Below are 20,016 nucleotides of genomic sequence, written 5' to 3'. Positions count from 1 at the left end.
AAGGGTCTTGGGCAAGGCATTGACTCTGTGACCCAGTTGCCCAGTCTGCAAAAATGGGGATAATTATCTATCTCAGAGGGGCAAAAAGAGCCTTTATTAAAGTGCTACAAGATCCTCAGATGGACAGTGTTATTGCAATACAGATCTTTAGCGTATTTAAAGGTTTCCTGTGAGCACTGTCCAAACCCCTTGATTTTCCGTTCTTTGTTTTAAGAAGCTAACCCAACCAGAACCTTTTCTGGGGGTTCAACAAAATTCTGACTGAGAAGAGGCAAGCAACCAGAGTTCACTCTTTGTTTTATCTCAGCTCTAGCTGGTTTCAGGAACGTGCCCTACAAAAGCGTTAGTCTTTCTACTTTTCCGCAACAGACTGGAAATCTCGCATCAGAGCCTGTTTTCAGGCAAAAAGGAGGACTTGTGCCACCTTAGACACTAACAAATTTATTTGAGCATAAGCTTTCATGAGCTACAGCTCACTTCATCGGATGCATTCAGTGGACAGCTTATGCTTATGCTCAAATAAATTTGTTAGTCTCTAAGGTGCCACAAGTCCTCCTTTTCTTTTTGCGAATACTGACTAACACGGCTGCTACTCTGAAACGGGTTTTCATGCAATTTACAGTCTCATTTCTCAACCCAGTAGTACCCCTGAACTTGAGATATGGACAATTCTGGCTGGTAGATAAACCAGATGCCTAATACTGTGATGGGCAAATGTCAAAAGGGGAGGGGAGGGGGTAACAGCTGGTGAAGGTGGGAGGGAGAGTCATTCCAAAGCAGTTATTTGGAATTAAAAGAACCATATGGCTCGTTTAGGGTCGTAACTAGGACAAACACTGTTCAACAAAGAGGAACCTTTACATGCACAGAGCTAGATGGTGTCTTTAGATGCCAACTGGAGCAGGAGGTGCTGCATAAACCATACCACCCCACCACCCCCCCGCCGCCAGGAAGCCCTGTCATTCAGAGAGACACACCTGAGTCACAATTTCTTCCCAATTTCCTCTTTGTTCTAGAGGTGGGCAAAAGGGTAGGCAATTGTTGCTGCTACTCTAAGCCAACAGCAATTTATGATGGCCCCCGTGCCCGCTCAATGAGTGCGGGGAATGGCACCTAGGTCCCACCCATTCCCCACCCTCTTGCTCTGTGGGAGAACGGTTCTTACTCCTTTCCATGGGCAGGTAATCCAAGTAACAATCTAGCCACAGTGATTAATAAGAGCCCCAACAGAAGGTACACCTGCACTTGCTATTAGCAAATCTGATCTTCTGCACACCATATACAGATGTGAATGTGATACACTTCAAGACAGTGTGTCCATTCTGAGCTCACCCCAGAGAATCAAGTTCATGCCATAAATATGTCCTGTGGGGGGGGGGGAAGAGGGGGGTGTCAGAGGATTAAAATAATAAGCCACGTACAGCCACCAAAGTTGATATATTGACAGCCAGAGCCACGAAAACGGACTGCGGTTCATATTGAAAATGTATGTCCCCACAATGCCAGAACTGTCAATGCAAAGTGACAGAAACAGCTCAATAAAGCACAGGGACTGTTTCTGTCTAAGTCGCTGAATTCTGTAACTATCCAAGTGCAGATGGAATTGTACAGACAGCTGACCTGAAGTCAGTCAACTTGAATATTGCACACACTGGTGTCTTGTGGTGGATGCTGTCCCTCCTCACACAAAGTCAGATGGGAGAAAGGATCAAACATTTCCATGTTAGGCTGATTTCTATCTACAATGCACTGCAATGTATGCCATAAAAAAAAACTAGCAATAATTACAATGCTGTGCTGTATTTTCCAGTAGTTTAGACACTGGCTATCAGTCTGAGATCTGGGCTGAGTATCCAGCTTGAAAAACTAAGTCAGCAGCAGAAAATTAAATAAAGAAGTAACTCAACACAGCTTTCTGTCTCTGCAGCATAGATTCTGGTATATTGCTGTACATCTCATTTCTTAGGCAAGCTGTTAAAAAAAGAGAGAGTTCAGCAGCTACTAATAGCTAACGACAGACCACTTGTGCCTTTACAGGTTTTGTTTTACACTAGTTTTACCCTGGCCAATAAGTTAGAGTGTTTCAGTTCTCCAATTTGCCATGAATCTTAACAGCCTTCACTGGCCTGAAACATTTTCATCTCATTTTGACAACTCTACGTAATACTTGGCACTAGGATGTTACATCCTCAGAAGCCATAGATGTTTGGAACTCTAAGACCCACAAAAACCTAGAGGCAGGTCAGTATTGTCCCCATTACAGGGGGGAATACTGAGGCTCAGAGAGATAAGTGACCTGTCCAAGATCACAGACAGATCACAGACAATGGGACAGCAAGGATTAGCAACTAGCAGTTCACAATTCCTGCAGGGCTGCAGATTCCTTTAGGCTATGCCACAACTGCTCCGTAGCCATGGAAAATGTCATCCACAGACAAAGTTGCATTAGGAATTTCCTTTTTAATGGAATCTTCAAGCTGTAAAAAGACGTGCAGAGGTGAAATCAATGTGAGCATTTATAAGCAAGGAGTGGACACAGTTCAGATACTTTCCTCTGGTGAGAACACTCTATCCTAAATAAGGCAGTGCACCTGGATCCAGAGCATAAGTTGTCAGATGAAGATTAAAGAGCTACTTTGAAATTTGTTTCTTATTACATGACAAAGGGACCTTCTGCAGATCATCAAGAAGTTGGCGTCTGGGTTTGCTGATTACGCAGCTATCAGAGGTGTGATTGCTTCGCTCACTCTATTCAGACTATGATAGATATTTTGATCTTTAAGAAACAACTCAAGATGGTGCAAACATCTAAAATATGGTCTAATTAGGGACAGTGCAAATTGCCTCTTGGAAGTAAGTTTTAAAGGCAGATTTTTCCTCCTCAGTGAGAGGCTGCACAAACTACACAGTGTGAAAAGGCAAGTCCACCTGGAGCAGGCATGCAAGTATCACAGCATCTCCAAACTCCCCAACACACACACCCAAAGTTACATCCCTTGCCCAATCAGACTACATTACTGCTCCCTCTTGGAACTGCCCTAATGATCTGGCCTTGAGCTATGTATCCAGTTTCAACTCCTTCCCTGCTTTTCAAAGCTTTGCATAACTCTTCCCCAGGCTACATCTCAGATCTCAATTCTGAGCACATCCACCCTCACCCTACCTCGCACTACCACGCTCTCTCTTCATGCTTTGTCATCGTCTTCCACTTCCATCTGCGTCTTTTATTCTGGACTGCCCTTTAGGGACAGAACAACCTCACGATTCCCAGGTGCTATGGTCCCTCCCCTCCACCCCATCCTCATTCACATCTCTCCTAAAGATCATCCTGTTTGGGAAGAGCCACAGCAAAGGAGATCCACACAAAGTAAGGTAAGTCTTTGCTCCAGTCTCCAAGAGTGTCCTGGCTTTCTACGCGTTCTTCTCCCTTGTCATCCTGAAGCAGAGATTGTCTCGATCGGACAAGGATATTCATGACTTAACTGCCCCCAGGTGCAGCCATGCCATTAATAGTCTTCCCTCAGAGTCAATATTGCCCCAATGCCCCAGCCCAGTCTTCGAACACACCATGTTGGGGCCAAGTTTTCAGCTCTTCAGCTTCTACTGAAAACAAAAATGCTGGAGGGCAACAAAAATGATTAGGGGACTGGAAGACATGACTGATGAGGAGAGGCTGAGGGAACTGGGGATGTTTAGTCTTCAGAAGAGAAGAATGAGGCGGGATTTGATAGCTCCTTTCAACTACCTGAAAGGGGGTTCCAAAGAGGACGGCTCTAGACTGTTCTCAGTGGTAGCAGATAACAGAACAAGGAGTAATGGTCTCAAGTTGCAGTGGGGGAGATTTAGGTTGGATATTAGGAAAAACTTTTTCACGAGGAGGGTGGTAAAACACTGGAATGCGTTACCTAGGGAGGGGGTGGAATCTCCTTCCCTAGAAGTTTTTAAGGTCAGGCTTGACACAGCCCTGGCTGGGATGATTTAGTTGGGGATCGGTCCTGCTTTGAGCAGGGGGTTGGACTAGATGACCTCCTGAGGTCCCTTCCAACCCTGAGATTCTACGATTCTATGATGTCATTTCATTCAATCACCACAATTGTTATTGCTCAGCAGCGCAGGTAGCATGGAGGTAATGGCTAGCAGAAGAGGTGCTGACCACGGATGGGAATTAGAAGTCTCACGGCACTTTTCACAGAGAAATAGAGGTTAGCCCTGGAACCTCAGGCTAATTCCAATTTGGGTATTTACATTAGGCTTCCCTAGTGCTCTCCTGTCGTTTCAGCCCGATAAAGCAGGCCCGATTCTCTGCTGCTCTGCACCTTGTGTAGTCATGGACACTCATCGTGCACCAGGAGCGCAAAACTGTAACCACTTCAGAACAGTGGTGCCTGACACACACTGGGCACTGGTAGAGCATGACTGTGCAAGATGCAGGGCAGCGAAGAATCAGGCCCAGTGGCCTTTATTTCTTCCCCGGCTTTGCTGTCGATCGGATGTGCGTCACTATTCCGATCGTGAGCTCTGTGGGGCAGCAATCACGCTTTCCTTTTGGTCTTCTACATGCTGTGACTCTTTGTACAATGAATGCAGGTTAAAGCAATTCCTGGGCAGTCATTTGGGTATAAAGTGCTATGTAAAAGCTCAACTGTTATTCCTACTTTTTGTTGGAAGCTTTGACTCCAATTCCTTATGGTGGATTTTACATATTTTTATTTTTAAAATCAACGACAAGAAAGCGAGAGGGATGAAGCAATCCCTCCTGAAGGCCCACAGACGCTGCTGGCAACCGCAAATTGCGGTGGGCTTGTGCCTCCCCTCCCCACAGCGTGCACAGATGTCCTAGAATAACGCACACATTAGAGGCTGAATGATTTTAGGATGCTCTGCGGTCCACTATACACCCTGTAAGTGCAGGATTATTCCCTTTGGTGTTTCCTCCAGCCTGTTTAAATTATTCAAGTGATGGCTCTTTTATTGTTTCCCCCGACAGCCTGGCTCAGAATGAGCTCCCGTAGACACTGGAAGCTCGACTGCAGAAAGCAACATTGCTCTATAAGGACACTCAGCATGTGAAACGCTGTTGTTATTTTAAAATACAACAGCATTTTATATTACAAGGGGCATTTCTGAATGTTGGCTGTGGCCGTACGTGTCAGGGACAGCAGCACACCGGAGGCATGAGAAGACAATGTAAGAGAATTGAGCCAGTTTCCATCTAGCTTTGAGAATGGTTTAACCACCAGAAAAAAGGCATGAATGTTTAATGAGTAAAACCCATGCACGGATTGTTAAACCGAAAGTAGGGTGGAAACTGACCTATCATTACTAACACTGGATCCCCATGGTGGCAGTGACCTAGGGTGACAGTTGCATTTATCCTGGTGCACCCTGCAAGGGTGCTGTGACCAAAGCCCAAACTAATTTAGAGCTACTGGTTGGGCTTGCAGAATAGACAAAGGAAAACGGGGAGTGTGATACCAACTCCAGGCTCGGTAACCACAAGGGGTGTCTCAATCTGGACGACCCCACTGGCCAGCAGAGCTACTGGCAACAAGGAAAAAAAGCCTCCCCATTCCTAACATAACTCAGATTGCACAAGTGAGAAAGGAGATTTAGCCCATCAGTCCCCTACTCTTATTCATATGGGTGTCTTAGGTAGGCATGAAGTACCTCCCTTTTATAATGGGTGTGTATACACAAAATAGTACACTGGGGAGAGAGGGAGGTGGCACTTTCCCTGCAAAGTGATAAGAACTCAAGATGAGGAAACTGAACATAAGGTACACAATAGGCCAAATTCTGCTGAGGTACACCAGAGCACCTCCAGTGATGTCGGTGGGTTTGCGTGACTATAAGAGGAAAATCCGGCCCAGCGTGTTTAATACCCACAGCAGCTACTTACACCGAGTTCTACCCAGGGTTCCTATTTTCTGAGTAACAAATACTTCTGAGACTTGTTTATCCAGCAGCAGTTTTGCACAGCTGTAAAGAGTCTACCAAAATTCCTTGGGATCTGGGGTTCATACCAACATTTGGACTCATGGTCTAGAACAGTGTTTCCCAATGACCGGTCCATGGACTGATGCCAGTCCCTGAAATCTCCCTGACACAGTTTAGGAAGGCAGTAAGGTATCAAAAACGTTGAGAAACACTGGTCTAGAAAATAAAGACGCATTATCCTGATTAGACAGATTAAAAACTAAACAATTCACTGCGGACCTTTTAACGTGGACAGTAATTTGGGGAGCACACTTCTTCAGAATAGTTTGGTAGTTTTGTTCCCGTGGTAAAACCATACTTCTTGCTATGCTGTATTTTGCCTTCAACAAGGAGTTGATTAATATACAAAGCTCCAGGAGAAAGAAATCATTGCCATTTTAAGCTACTGATGTGCATCTGGGGAATTGCAAGATGGATGCATTAGACTCCTGAAGTCATTTTCCAAGGAAGTTAATCAACAAGCGCATGTTGGAAATACATATTAGCTATTCTTCTGCACTATCACAGAGACTAGAGGATAATGTTTATACTGAACATTATCTGGTGCGTGATCAGTATGGAAAAAGTGCACAATAACTTGATCACTTCAACTCATCAGAACTTTTAAGTCCTGTGGCATTCTTAAACACCCTCCCTCCCCCCTGGCATCAGGGCTCACAATGTTAACGAACTACAGTCCAATAGCTTAACATGGTAAGAAATGTGTAGACTTCACTATCTTCTACTGGATGAAATCAGACCTTCTCACTTGTGTCATATGCCCTATATTGCTAACAGGTACCGGGATTTCTCCTTTAGCTGAAGAGGGACCCTCTTGTTTCATTGGTGCAAGCCCCTCCAATGCCAGCACCATCACATGCAGAGTGGCCAGGGTGTGCAGCAAAACAACTGTTTAGTCATAGGTGGTCAGTGATTTGGGACAGTGTTTGAGATGGAAGGAGGTCTGTAATGTCGAAAAAAATACATACAGCAGGGGAAAAATATTTTGGCTTAATATGATTTTCTGCAGCTTCTTTCTGTCATCTAGACTATTTAATCACTTAATATGCCAAGTACTTCAGCTTTACCTAGTCAGCTTTGCATGGGGTCTACAACATGTGCACTTTAAAAGATTCTAGTGTACAGGAAACATCTCAAACACGTAATGCAGGATACTGCTTGAATCAGCCAAGATTTTCAAACTGGCTGAAACCAGGGGCCACATCCTCAGTGGATGTAAATCAGTACAGGTCCATTAAGCCAAAAGAGAAACATGGAGTTACACCCCCTAAGAATCTGGCCCTATTAGTACACACTGTATTAGTCCCAAAACAATGAGCTCCATAATAGCAGCCCCATCACTTGAATCATTTACAAATTAACAGACCTAGCCACTGAAAAAAGAACTAGCTAAGTTCATGGAGGATGGGGCCATCAATGGCTATTAGCCAAGATGGTCAGGGACACAACAGCATGCTTCAGTTTAGCCCATCTATAAAATTGGGACAATATCTGCATGACAGGGCAGTGAGAGAATTTAGTCGTGTCTTCCAGTTTTACAGACTCTGCTCTTTAACCATAAACCATTTTCAGCAAATGTCGCAAATGTTTCTCAGGGGGAAAGTCAAGTATTTGGGAGGGGAAGAGAATACACAAATAAAATGGAATAAAACGGACAAAACAGAAAGACTGACTCACAGGTATATGCCATTACTCTCCTGTAAACCACTAATGCCAACCATATGCTTACACAGGCGTTTTCATCTTCTAGCTCTTTATAAACATTGAGTCCTCACAACAGCTTTGGGAAGCAGATACTGTAATATACACGGATAAAGAAACAAAGATTAAATCACTTCCCCAAAGTCACAGAGGGAGCCTAGATCTGACTTCGGCCGTTCCTTGCTCCCAGTCCAGTGCTCAGACATCACTTCTCCTGCAGAAGCAATGGAGTCTGTCCTATATAAGTCCCACGGTCATTTATAAAAGCAGCCTTGCAGATCACTTCTTTAAGTCTATTACAGTGTGCATCCTTATTTTGTTCAGATACCATGTGAATGGGTATAATACATAATCCTGATGGAAGTGCCCAGTGAGTTTGGCCCACTGCATTACCTTATAAGATCCCCTGGTATATGGGTGCATAAGAATGTGTTCTCAAGAAAGGGAAGAGACTAATTCTCCAAACCAGAACGCCAATATTTCTGAGGCCTACAAAAGATGCTCTGAAGCTGTCTGACAAGCCCTTAGCTCACAAAGTAAAATCTCTCTATATTCAGAGATGGCAAATAAAAACTTAAAATGCTCATTAAAATTTCAGAAAAATATCACATTGTTAAAAGGAAACAAAGCCAAAAGCTTGGAATTTTACCGCAAGAAACTCCATGGAGGATAAAGAGTTGTAATTTTGCACATACAGCACTGATAGCTCACATTAACAGAAGACACATTCCTTAAAAACAAGTAAATTCATGTGCATTTTCATGTATTTTATCTCCTTTTCTCTGAGCTATGCGAAAGTCACTTCTAAATTTTTGTCTGACTATAGCTTTACATTTATTAATATTTATTTTCCACTTTTTAAATTGAGAGGTGCATACATCATTTCTGCAAGTTTTTACTGTGGGCATTTAGCCTCCTAATACAATAAACGTAGCTTAGTAACAGAACCACGTCCTTGGATAAAATCTCAGGAAGACAATAAAAAATAACCCATAATCCTATTTCAAGACGGTTGCTATGATCTCAGAAAATTTATTTAACAAAGCCGAAGATGTAGATACATCAGTTACGAAGCTCAGAGAACATTCTTCACTGGCTCATAAGAAACACAAAAAGCATTTCATCCAGTTCATAGCAATGAACCAAGATATATTTGCCAATACAAATGCTTTTTGTGAAGTTTTCCCATACAAATCCACATTTTGCTCTAAAAATTTCCCCAGTAAATACTATTTCCTTTCCTCCAACTTTTGTCTTTGCATATTTAAATTGCAAGCTCTTTCTGGGAGAGGACCGTGATGGCGCCCCCCATAAGGCTTTATGGAAATATGCTTATGAATGTATATAAGACATAACTAGAATATGTTTTATGCTACGTATGCCATGTAACATCTCTGTAAAAGTTATGATCTACTGAATCTATTAATCCTATTTGCATGCATGTATCATTTTTGTATTCGAAGTTATAAATATTGGCTGTGTACTGGCTTGATTTTTAAGTAGCCTTTGTAAAGCATTTGGTCAGCTTCTTGAGAAAGGAACGCGCAAATTAAGTGCCCAATAAATTGGTTAGTCTCTAAGGTGCCACAAGTCCTCCTTTTCTTAACGGACAATGGATCTTGAAAGGCTCCAATCCACATAAGAAGTCTACCTGAGGACGATCAAGGTAGCAGGTAAGCAATGGCTGCTGCCTGTAAAAACTGAGTCAAGCATGGACATGTGACTTGCCCATATGACTCCAAAACTCCATCTTGGAGCTGGACTTTGCACAGGAGAGAGGAGGGGGTCTTCACCCAGAAGAGAAAGTCTATTTAAGCCTGTGGGAGACCCCTCCATTTTGTCTTCAGCTAGCTAAAGAGAGAGCCTCTCCATCCCCAAGGATACCTGAAAGAGACTGGAACAAAGGACAGTAACTACAGGGGGTGTGAGTGATTGCTGGACCCAGACTAGAAAGCGACTAGTCTGTAAAAGGAAGCTTATTGGGTGAGGTTTTATCTGTATTCAGTTTTCTTAGACATAGACTTGCGTGTTCCATTTTATTTTGCTTGGTAATTCACTTTGTTCTGTCTGTTACTACTTGGAACCACTTAAATCCAACTTCTGTATTTAATAAAATCATTTTTTACTTATTAATTAACCCAGAGTATGTATTAATAGCTGGGGGGGCAAACAGCTGTGCATACCTCTCTATCAGTGTTTCGAGGGTGAATAATTTATGAGTTTACCCTGTACAAGCTTTATACAGGGTAAAACGGATTTATTTGGGGTTTGGACCCCATTGGGAGTTGGGCATCTGAGTGTTAAAGACAGGAACACTTCTTAAGCTGCTTTCAATTAAGTCTGCAGCTTTGGGGCACATGGTTCAGATCCTGGGTCTGCGTTGGAGCAGACTGGTGGGTCTGGCTCAACAAGACAGGGTGCTGGAGTCCTAAGCTGGCAGGCAAAGCAGGGGCAGAAGTCTTGGCACACCAGTTGGCAGCCCCAAGGAGGTGTTAGGGGGCTTATTCCTTCATCCACTTACTTCCCTGGTCCTTCTCGCATGAACAGAGAGCAACAATACCCGAAGTCCAAAGGTGCAAACAATTCAGTGTTTATTGGGGTGAACTTCCAGCAAGCATGATTCCAGTTTCCTTCCTTAGTGTCCCCCTTCCCAGCTCTGACACCACAGAGGCTTACCTGTGTCCCTGTTCCCATTTCTTCCTTTAGCAAAACATGATTCCAATTTCCGCACCTCCATTCCCTGTTCCCATTTCCCCCTCCCCACACACACATCCACTTCCTGATTGACTGCAGACTACATAGTAAAACTTGAGTTCTGCTTAGCTATGCCTTAACCAATCATTTTACTGAAATTTAACTAACCAATCCTAACATATTGTAACATGATTATTTAACCAATTATATCCCACCACTTTAACTAGTTTACACCCAGCAAAATTAAATTATACAGCAGACAGGAACAATCATAGAACCAGACAGAGATTATACAGACAAATAATAGGGAAATGGGGACTACAATGATAAAACAACACAGAAATAAGGATTTCACATCCCAGCTTTTGATAAGAGAGTTCTTGCCAGACAGGATGCTATCAAACTAAGTTTCCTTTTACATCTTCTAGGCACTTCCCTTTCTCTGGAGGTGATAGGAATACAATCCTGTCCTGATAATGTCGAACAGCCCAATAGCACTTTATTTCAATGTGACTAGTTTGGAATGTGAGGATGTGACTGTTCGCTTCCCAGCTTAGGGCTGCCTCTGTTGCTTAACCAAAGGCCTTAGCCTAAGAACGGGGCCTCAGACTGTCACAGTAAGAGAAGGACCTTACACCAGCAGACAGTGATTTTAATTCTCTCTTTTATACCTCTATAACTAGCCAAGTGATAAGAATACACCCAAATTCTTAAGAGTATAGGCCTTTACAGAGAGACCTGAATATCTATATCCTAACAGAGGGGTTCTGTGACCCAACCCATCACAGTGGCGTAGTCGAGCAGGATCTGTGCACAGCTGACTGCTTTGAGATACTGGTAGTGATTTTAAGTGAGTTTTAAGTGTGGTGACTGGAGAACAGAGAAAGAGGTTACTGGTTTGTTATTTTCTGTTTGCTTATTTTGGGTAAGGGAAATAGGGACAGAAAAGGAAGCAAAATAAGTAAGAATGAAGATCAGAACAAGCTAGAACTGCACAGGTTGCAAATTGCCCAGAAAGGCTGAACACGGAGTGCTAAGAAAGTCTCCGTTAACTAAGAAGCCCCTTAGCTGAGTGCATCCCAGTTTCAGTGAACTGCAGAGGGGGTGTGGCCCAGCACAAAAAAAGCAGGGAAATGACTACCAGTGAAGCAGCTACTAAACTAGAGCTAGCTAGACTGGAAGCAAAAGAGAAAGAAAATGAACATAAAAGACTGATGGAATTAAGACGATTGGGAATTAACGCAGAGGAGGCTGCCCACAAGACAGCTATGGAGGCAGAAACAGCCAGTGAGGTTTATAGAAGTCTGGGAGGTTTATAGAAGTCACGAGGACTTTCTATAAAACCCACAGCATAAAGGGGTCCTAGTTATTGACTGATTCCTCTTGGCACTTCTGTAATACAAATAACTAATTTTTTTAAAGCAACAGCCTCAGAAACAGAATTTGATTCAACTAAAGGCAACATATTTTAAAGGTCTGAATAGGAGACCAGAAGGTGAGACTTCCAGAGTTCTAATCCTGGATCTGGCACAGACCCTGAGGCCCTGAGCAAGTCACATAACCTCTCTCTGTCTTGACTACAGCTGGGAAAATAATTGATTTTTCGGTTCTGCCAGAAAAGTATTCAGTTCTAAAACTATATGGAATTTGTCAAAAAGATGAAAGAGCCCATTTCGGGCCAGCAAACCATGTGTGTGTGCAACACCCTGGCATCCCAATATTCACCACTGACATGTTATTAGGATATGTGTTATACAAAATATGCCTTGTGAGGTATCACTCAAAGTCTTAATCAGCTGGACATTAATATCTCGTTGGATTGTATGTGCTATCATTGCATGTGAAGTTATGAAGTTTGGCTATGTATGTGTTACTGAAACATGTCCTGAGGTTGAAAACACCCACAAGCAGCCTTTCAGGTACAAAAGTAAAAAGGCCAAACAATGTTAATGATTACCCCAAGAACTGTGTACAACAGAAACCTCTCAGCAATAGCGCTACACACTGGGAACTGTCTGACCCAAGTCACAGCAAAAGAGCTTTCCAGCAAGTGGGAAGAAGATATAAAAGGGAGGAAATGACATCATGGGGGTACCTCACTCTCCCTACACCACCACATCTGGAAACACCAGAGGAACAAAGACTGAACGGGGGGGAAGTGATGGTCCCAGGCTACAGAGACTGTGTATGAAAACCTGGGAAACCCAAGCTGAAAAGCCAAGGCAGCTTGTGCCTTAAGAATCTGCCAGTCTGTTTATCAGTCAGGGTAAGAACTTGCTAATTCATATCCTACCTATCTAGTGTATTAAGCTTAGCTTGCGTGTTTTGTTTATTAACTAGGTAATCTGCTTTGATCTGTTTGCTATCACTTATAATCACTTAAAAGCTATCCTTTTGTAGTTAAACAAACTTATTTTATGTTTTAATACAAACCAGCGTGCCTTTGACTAAGGTGCCTGGGGCAAATCTCAGCTTGGTCATAAGTGAGAATCATAGAATATCAGGGTTGGAAGGGACCTCAGGAGGTCATCTAGTCCAACCCCCTGCTCAAAGCAGGACCAGTCCCCAATTTTTGCCCCAGATCCCTAAATGGCCCCCTCAAGGATTGAGCTCACAACCCTGGACATAAGTGTTCATGGTCCTCTTCACATTGAGGGAGAGAGAGACCAGGTTTTAAAACCATATACTGGCCAGATTTGACCAGGCAGGACGGTTCTGCTCTGGGGTCCTAGGCTAGGAGGCTGGTGGTTAGAGAGCCTGAATGTGACTGCAGTTGGGTGTGTCCCTACCTGTGTGAATGCTGGTCAAAGTGCAAGTTTGGAGGGCTTTGCAACTTGTCACAGCAGCACAGTGTGAGAGGGAGCCCAGGTTGGTGGGTCAGAGGGCTCAGTGGTACCCCAGTTCCAGGTGGCACCCCAGGCGGAACCCATCACAGTGAGGTGTGTGAAACTTTTGCCCACTGGTTGGGCTTAATTTGTGCCAGGGCTGAGCCTTGGCACCTCTCATTACAAATTAAACACTTGGTTGGGCACTAGCCTGGGACATGGGACCAGGTTTGATTCCCCACTCTGGAGCAGGGATTTGTACTCAGGTCTTTCCCCTTGCTAAGTGAGTGCCCTAACCACATGGCTCTAGGCTAGGGTGTTCTCAATCTCTCCTTTTGAAGCTGTTCCACTTAGTACAAATATTAAATATTCATTGGGTCTGGACGGAGACTAGAGAGAGAGAATAGGATTCTGTAGCTTGGTGATAAAGGTACTGAGGTGGGAGGAAGGAGATGTGAATTTAAATCTTCTCACACACACACCCCTCCTTCCTCCCCCGCCACCCCTGAAAAGCTTCAGGTCAAATTTATGAATTGTTCCAGGTTGACTGAAACTGCATTTTTTGGCAAATAAATTATTTACCTGAATAAATTTCACCCAGCTCTAGTTTTGACTTCCCCACCTGTAAATTGCAGATACAAATATTTATTACACTTTCCCATGGGGTGTTCAGGAAGATCAATATTTTGAAAGTGCTCTAAAAATGGAAAAAACGAGGTAGTTACTTTGTCCTTAAGAACTCTTGATTGTACGCTGCCCTCCCACCCTACCGGTGGCTACCTAAAAGTTACATGTGCTTAACTTTAGGTTCAGTTACATTTTGGGTTCTTCTCTGTAGGTGGCTCATACCTGAACCATTAGTGGTAATTCAAGGGTTTTGTTGTTTGAACATACGGTAGCTATTTGAATACACTCTTTTGCACATTGACCAATTCAATGAGAATTGAGTTCTCCCCTTCAGGTTTCTGTTGAGTGCTTTACAGCCTTTCAGATTATTCACTTAGATGTGCAGTCTTCAGCGAAAAACAGATGCTGCAGCAGGGAGTCTGATAACAAGATTGCTCCATTTGACAGGGGAGTCATGAATAGAGTCCAGAGGGTCACGACCATTCTCCCTAGGAGAAAGGGTGGGGTCCAGAATCTTTTTCCTGTTGGACATGGGCTGATGGAAAAAGACGAGAACCAATGCTCTACTTAATTACAGTATCTGAGGGAATACAGTTACCTACCTCTAACTGTTGTTCTTCAAGATATGACGGAGATGTGTATTCTACTTAGGTATGTGCATGTCAGCGCACCGGAGCCAGAGAATTTGGCCTAGCAATACCCTAGTATGCATCACTAGCCCTGCCCCTGGCCATATAAAGCTGGTGCCATCCTGACCCCATCAGTTCCTTTGCACCAAACATCAGAAGAACAGACTCAGACGCAAAGGGGTCAGAGGATGTGGAATACACATCTGCATCACATCTCAAAGAACAGTTAGTTACAGACAGGCAACCGTTTTTCTTCTTTGAGTAGATGCAGCTGTGTATTCTACTTAGGTGACTCACAAGCAGTACAAGGAGGAGATGGGGCTCAGAGCCTATTTAAACAAGGACTGCAGGATTTTCTTTCCAAAGTTTCAGAGTAGCAGCCATGTTAGTCTGTATTCACAAAAAGAAAAGGAGTACTTGTGGCACCTTAGAGACTAACAAATTTGGTTGGTAAGACAGAGGGCTCAGCGGCACCCCAGTTTCAGGCTGCACCCCAGGGAAGCCGTCATAGCAGCTTAGGGAAGAATATTGGAAAATATATAGGTTGGTTCAAGTGAAACTGGAAAACCACTTTAGATAAAAACTTAGGGTGCAGAAAATTGAGCGTAAGGGGGTTCCGCCATCAAAGCCTGCAACTCTCACACCCTCCTTGCAGCTGTTATCACCACAGGAAGGCAGTTTTCTGACACAGAAGGGAGATTGAAGAAGTTGTTTGAACAGACGCCCCATAAGAGTGGCTAAGACAGTATGAAGGTCCAACAAAGGAACCGGCTCTTTAATCAGTGGATGGAGACGAGTGACTCCTTTCAAGAACCTCACTGCCAGAGAATTTGAAAACACCAACTTTATCTTTTCCACTTAGATTAAACATACACATGCTGCTAAAATAATCTAACACTTCATTTGGGACCGATCCTGCATTTGCTGCTCCCAAATCTATCTAGAGTTTTCTACTGCAGTGATCACCATGGTATCTGAGTAGTCCATAAAAAGGAGTGGTCCAAGGAAGTTCATGGCATGACTTGAGACAGCATGATTTGCCCCTGTATTTTAATGAAAAGCATAAGAATCTGATCTGATTAGCAGCTCTTTTTCCTAGGTCCCTCAGTGAAGTGGAAAGAGCAGTATGTTAGCACCTCGCCAATTATCTCTCTGTCCTTCATCTGCCTGTCCCCAGTTGACCGAGGTGTCATTTAGTTTGGTTGTAATCTGATGCATGGATTTCCAGCATAGGACAGTTTGTAAAGGCTATCCCCCTTGGAGGGGATAAGTCCTGTTCGAACAATGGCCTCTGCAATCCCTGTAAGAGTGAACTGAGCAAGAAAAACAAAAATCCCTGCCATTTCAGGCAATATTTCCCTCCATTTGTCCTAGTCACTGGAGATGAGCAATTGACTTTTAAAAGAGAACCCAAATGAAACCTATTTAAATGTTAGGTTTTCAGCCAGTTCCACATTAGTTAAAATCTACACAATCCATTGCAATGAACTTTGCTTTCTAAAGCCATTTTGAAGTCTCATGTCTTCCTCCCTGAAGAGTTGGCAAAGGGGCATAAAAAAATACTCTGCACTTAGCTCTTTTCATATTCAATGTGCACTACAAACATTCATTAATTCTCAGAACATCCCTGCCCCGATAGAACGCGGGTTCGCATACAACGCGGTTAAGCTCCGACACACTGCGTGTTAAGGGTGCCAGGCCGGGGCCGAGGGGTTGAAAAAGGGCAGAGGGTCTCGGGGGCGGTCAGGGGCTCTCTTCCTCCCACCCCCCGGGTCTGGGAGGCAGGAGCTGTGGGAGGGGGGCACTTTTGGGGCCCAGAGTGGCCCAAGGGATTAGCGGGAGGCTGGGAGCAGCCCACTTCGCTTCCCTCGCCCCAGCCCCAGCCGTGGTCTTGGGGGAAGGAGGGGTCTTGGGGGAAGGGATCCCCCCCACACTCACCGGCAGCGGCGGAAGCAGAGCAGCGCGGCCCCAGCCCACTTCACTCCGCCAGCTCCCAGCCGTGGCACTCCGCTTCCCGCCGCAGGTGAGTGCGGGACCTTTCCCCAACACCGCCCCCAGTGACACGGCTGGGGCCCGGGCAAGGAAAGCGTAGTGGGCTGGGGCCATGCCGCTCCGCTCCCCGCCGCAGGTGAGTACAAGGGGGCGTCCTTTCCCCAACCTCCCCTCACTCTCCAACAGCGGGAAGCAGAGCAGCCCAGCCCCAGCCCGCTCTACTCCACCAGCTCCCAGCCACAGCCCTCCGCTTCCTGCCACAGGTGAGTAAGGGGGGGCGTCCTTTCCCCAACCTCCCTGCCCTCACCAGTGGCGGGAAGTGGAGCACCGCGGCTGGGAGGTGGCAGAGTGGAGCGGGCTGGGGCCGCGTTGTTCCGCTTCCCACCGCTGCTGGTGAGTGCCTGTCAGGGGGTGGTCAGAGCAGTCAGGGGACAGGGAGCAGGGGGTTTGGGTAGGGGGTGGGGTCCTGGGAGTGATTAGGGATGGGGGGTCTCTGGAGGGGGCGGTCAGGGAACAAGGAACGGGCAGGCCAAAGCAAGTTCGATATAACACGGTCTCACCTATAACGCGGTGAGATTTTGTGTCTCCCGAGGACCGCATTATATCAGGGTAGAGGTGTAGTATCCACAATACACACAGCGGAGAACAGATTTAGGCCAACATTTTCACATGTTGGGTACTAAACCCATAGAAATAGTGTCCTGATTTTCAGACACACTGAAGCAGCCAAAAATCCCAACACAACAGAAGTTGCAGTAGTCCATAGCTCTGGGGGAAAAAAATCAGGGTGCTATTTTAGAATTTAGGGTTAAAGGTCTCAAGAGCGTATAACTGACTCAGAGGCCTAAGTCCCACGTCAAAACTGACAAGCACTTTGGAGCCTAAACCTCATCAAAAGTCAAGGGGACTTTGGCTCCTTCGTGTCTCCAAGTCACTTTTGAAGATGAGACTTGGGTACTTCTGAAAGATTTATCATCCTCGGTGACGAACTTTAGGGACCACCACTTGAAAATTTAGGCCACACATTTAGCTGTGAGCACAATGTACAACAGGTGAAAACCCATGTAATTATAGTCAATCAACACTACTTTAAATAGTACCACATTCAAGGGAGCAAAGCCAATGAGATGCTAATTCAGGAAGTAAAAATGTAAGAATTCTCACACAGGGCCATGTATTTAGAGAGAAAGGTTTTACTACACAGGATGATCCTACGATCAGCCCAGTGGCTAAAACCTGCCCGCACTAGAGCTGAAACTGGGAACACAGCTGCTGCCATCATATTTGGAACAAGTGGAAATGGCCTAAATTAGAGACAGCACATACCACAGAAAGACTGAAAAGCGTTAAAAGCCAAAGGGTGTATGATTAAACCTCCCACATCAGGTTATCTCGAAGGTGCAGCGCATCCCATTCACAGCCCATAATCTCCTAGCAAGGGCACGTCATGTCATGTGTGCCCTCCCACACCACAGAAACTGCAGAGAGGAGAAATCTCATTGAAGGTCATGAGGGATAGAGCAGGGATAAGGAAGGAGGAAACAGCCATGCTGCAAACCTACCCTCTTAGGACTCAACAGTTGCATGCATTGGTAGGTAGGAGCAATACAGAGCTGCACTGTCCCATCAAATGCTCCTCAGGGAGGGCACAATGCCCCCAGGGACACAGGGGATGTGACTGCTACACCATCCTGGGACTGGACACTGTGTGCACTTTGCTGGCTGGTGCAGAAGGACTGAGGATATAGCCCTGTCCAACACAGCTCCCTCCAGTATGTCCAGCAGCAGCATTGGATTGATACCAACCCCCTGCTGAACAGAACACAGGCTCCTTGTGACCTCCCCATGTGTTCACTCACGCCAAAACATGACCTTATGGACGTGTCTACTAAGGGTTTGCGAGTATAGCTTAAATCACTTACGGTCAACATAGTTACGTCGGCAAAATTTTAAGCCTAGACCAAGCCCTGGTTTCACAAATAGTATGGTGGGCCATCTGCTCATCCTCTAGCAGTCCATCCCCAAGGCGACAGCAGCCACGTTTTCAGCACACACTTCTGTACACTTACAGCTGGTTGGGAACATTCCCGACCAACCAACTTTTTGCCAGAAAATATCAATTTGTCAAAACGTGTTTCCACAAAACAATTGTTGTTTCAAGGAGTTTCCAATAAAACACAGGCCCGGTTCCACTGGAAATCTATCTGGTTTACTGCAGGCTCACCTGGTGGGCTGATGGGCACCTGAGTGAGGGCTTCTAGGGTTGGCACCTCTGGGGCTGCCCAGCCATGCAGGCTGCCCCGGGGTCAGTGAACCCTGGGCTTCCAGCATCTCCGCCGCAGAGCTGGAAACCTGAAAACCCCAGCTTCCAAGCTCATCCATGGCTCCCAGGCTCCCTGTCAGTGCACTAGGACTGGAAGCCCTGAGAACCCTGGCTTGACCCAAGGGCTTTCAGGCTCCCTGCTGTTCTAATCGCAGTGAGGTACGCCGACAACATAGCAAGGGCTCCCAGCATTGACTCCCGACATGGGCCTGCAATAAATCCCACTCTCCAGAGCTGGGCAAGCTCCAAGAAAGGGAAGCACCTTTCACCAGCCCTAAATTCACACAGAATCATAGAATATCAGAGTTGGAAGGGACCTCAGGAGGTCATCTAGTCCAACCCCCTGCTCAAAGCAGGACCAGTCCCCAGTGTTTGCCCCAGATCCCTAAATGGCCCCCTCAAGGATTGAACTCACAACCCTGGGTTTAGCAGGTCAATGCTCAAACCACTGAGCTATCCCTCCCCCCTCCCTCCCTTTTAAACTTGCTATTCATTGTAGAAGAGGAATCTTGAATGCAACCCTGCCCTAAGCTAGGCAAGCTCACCTTGGCTGCTTGCGATTTCTTGGGTCCAGCAGTCAATCATTTATGATGTGCTGCCCAGCAGGGATTTCACTGCGTGCACTGTGACAGGGTCAGGCCAGATGGCTACAGGAAAGTGATAGAAGACAGATATATTAGCCCCAGGTTAAGTAGGTCCCTTTTCCCTGGGTAAGGTAACAGGGAATGTTCCAGAACAATCAGGAACTTTCTGGAAACAATTAAGGCAGACAGGCTGATGAGAACACCTGCAGCCAATCAAGAAGCTGCTAGAATCAATTAAGAGGCAGGCTAATCAGGGCACCTGGGTTTAAAAAGGAGCTCACTTCAGTTTGTGGTGTGCGTGCGAGGAGCTGGGAGCAAGAGGTGCAAGAAGCTGAGAGTGAGAAGGCGTACTGCTGGAAGACTGAGAAGTACAAGCATCATCAGGAGGAAGGTCCTGCGGTGAGAATAAAGAAGGTGTTGGGAGGAGGCCATGGGGAAGTAGCCCAGCTGTCACGCAGCTGTTACAGGAGCCACTGTAGACAGCTGCAATCCACAGGGCCCTGGGCTGGAACCTGGAGTAGAGGGCGGGCCCAGATTCCCCCCATCCCTCCATCTCCCTGCTTGATACTGGAAGAGTTGACCTGGACTGTGGGTTCCACCAGAGGGGAAGGTCTCTGGCCTGTTCCCCGATCCACTAGGTGGAT

General features: G+C 45.5%; 1 protein-coding gene across 5 annotated transcripts in view; it reads right to left on the bottom strand.

Annotated features, from left to right (window-relative positions):
• The window catches only part of GDPD5 (glycerophosphodiester phosphodiesterase domain containing 5), a 337,677-nt gene that overhangs the window by 130,746 nt on the left and 186,915 nt on the right, over positions 1–20,016 (bottom strand). The window contains exon 2 of one of the 5 annotated variants that reach the window (XM_073334883.2): positions 19,334–19,435. The exons of the other annotated variants lie outside the window; for them this stretch is intronic. The gene's annotated coding sequence lies outside the window, so the exon portion shown is untranslated. The remainder of the gene's footprint in view (positions 1–19,333; positions 19,436–20,016) is intronic. 5 annotated transcript variants of the gene reach the window in all.

The sequence above is a fragment of the Lepidochelys kempii genome, chromosome 1 (genome assembly GCF_965140285.1).
Source record: "Lepidochelys kempii isolate rLepKem1 chromosome 1, rLepKem1.hap1, whole genome shotgun sequence".
NCBI lineage: Eukaryota > Metazoa > Chordata > Testudines > Cheloniidae > Lepidochelys > Lepidochelys kempii.
The sequence above is the reverse complement of the archived record's forward strand: the minus strand, read 5'-3'. Positions and strand labels throughout refer to the sequence as shown.